The 2,180-nt window shown below is 40.8% G+C and overlaps 1 pseudogene; it reads right to left on the minus strand.

Moving 5' to 3' along the window:
• Positions 1-1,585: 1,585 nt before the first annotated feature.
• LOC114234722 (small nucleolar RNA SNORA48) lies at positions 1,586-1,714 on the minus strand (annotated as a pseudogene).
• Positions 1,715-2,180: the final 466 nt, after the last annotated feature.

Consider the following 2,180-nt stretch of genomic DNA (forward strand, 5'->3'; position numbering starts at 1 on the left):
GCTCTTGGCATTTTAATTATGATATGTCTTGGTGTGGTCCTCTTTGGATTCCTTTTGTTTAGGGTTCTGTGCGCTTCCTGGACTTGTAAGTCTATTTCTTTCACCAAGTGGGGGAAGTTTTCTGTCATTATTTCTTCAAATAGGTTTTCAGTATCTTGCTCTCTCTCTTCTTCTGGCACCCCCATAATTCTGATGTTGGTACGCTTGAAGTTGTCCCAGAGGCTCCTTACACTATCTTCATATTTTTGGATTATTTTTTCTTTTTGCTTTTCTGGTTGGGTGTTTTTTACTTCTTTGTATTTCAAATCTTTGACTTGATTCTTGCAATCCTCTAGTCTGCTGTTGGATCTCTGTATATTATTTTTTATTTCAGTCAGTGTATGCTTAATTTCTAGTTGGTCCTTTTTCATATCTTCGAGGGTCTCGCTAAATTTATCGGCCTTTTCTAGAAAATTCTTGAAAAAACCTTATAACCGTGGTTTTGAACTCTATATCCAGTCGTTTGCTTTCCTCCATTTCTTTAATTTCTGACCTGTTTCTTTGTCTCTGCATTTTGGCTGCTTCCCTGAGTTGATGGAGTGGCTTTGTGTGCTAGGTGTCCTATAGGGCCCAGTGGCTCAGCCTCCCCAGTTACCTGAGGTGGACACTCTTGGTGCACCCCTTTGTGGGCTGTGTGCACAGTCTTGTTGTAGTTAAGCCTTGATTGTTGTTGGTATCACTGGGAGGAATTGACCTCCAGGCCAATTGGCTGCGAGGATCAGCTGTGTCTACGCTGGGAGAACTTCTGTGCTGGAGACACCCTTATGAGACAAGACTTGCAAAAGCCTCTGTGCTCAGCTTGGATGGGGCGGAGTCTCAGGGAGGAGCAGACAGCAATGGCTTCCCATCAGCCCTGCCCTAATAGGCCCCTGCGTCTCAGTGTCACGTGATAATCGCTGCAAGCACCTCTGAGAGAAAGCTGCCCTCGAGTTTTGCCTGCTGCCAGACAGTCCAGTTTCTTCCCAAATGAGTCTGGGTCCCCAGGGTCTCACCCGGAACTGGAGTTCAGAGCAGTCGGGAGCTTTTGCCTCCTTCCTGATTGAGAAAGCCAGCCCTCTCCGCACCTCCATACCTCTGCCTTCTGCAGGTCCTCTGAGTCTCAGTGTGCTTTTCTCTTTCCTTCTAGTTGTAGAATTTCCACTCAACCAGACTTCCTGTGGTTCTGGATGATGACCATTTTGTCTTTTAGTTGTGGTTTTGAAATTGTTGTGCGAGGCAGCAGTTTAGGTGTTTACTTATGCCGCCATCTTGGTTTCTCCTATACTTAAATATCTCAAATCATACATATCATTCTCTCCATAAAGGAAGAGATATTTTACAACAAGGAAAGATTGAAAATAGTTATAACAAATTAGGCAATATTGATGAGACAGAATTCTTAAGTTTTATTTTATATATCATGCTAATCACTCAGATTTGATTTTCTTTTTATATTTTCACTGTGGTTTAGACAATCAAATGTCAAGAAAAATTTTCACTTTTGGCTATAATATGCAAATATATGCTTTCATTTAATACCTCATTCCCCTCCTTTTTTTAAATTTTTTTATGTGCCTTAGACATGAAATAGCTCTGGCCACTGACACAGGCATCAAGCTAGGATGAACATCTGTTTTGCCCCTGATATAAGAGCAACGCCACCAATCAGGTGTCTCCTTGCCCATTGCCAAGGGGTTCATTCCCCTCCCTTTTGGGTCAGTACATTTGGGTTAAATAGGGACTTCCAAAGGTCTTAAGAGTAAAAAGTGTTTCCAATGTTAAGTTTAATAAATGTCTTGCCAATTGTTTTCTTTTTGGTAATGAAGAATGTAAGCTTTTATGATGGAATTTTTCATACAACTCAGTCCATGCAATATGCAGCTGAATGTGTACTGGCCCAGGTACACTAGCCATTAATAATAGGACTTGCTTCTTCAGGAAATAATAGCTATTTAAAAAGCAGAGTGGAGGAAAAGGAAGGGAATGGAAGGAAGGAAATAAAGAAAAAGGAATAATTCTTCTAAGGACATAATTCATAATATATGAATATGCATTCTCTCCCTCACCCCCCTTTTTTATTGTGAGGAATGTTTGAAGATCATCTGTCTGACATACCATGCATCATTCTTGACCTTACCATTCTAATTAAACTAAATAGAAAA

This window comes from Eptesicus fuscus, chromosome 19 (assembly GCF_027574615.1).
Source record: "Eptesicus fuscus isolate TK198812 chromosome 19, DD_ASM_mEF_20220401, whole genome shotgun sequence".
Lineage (NCBI taxonomy): Eukaryota > Metazoa > Chordata > Mammalia > Chiroptera > Vespertilionidae > Eptesicus > Eptesicus fuscus.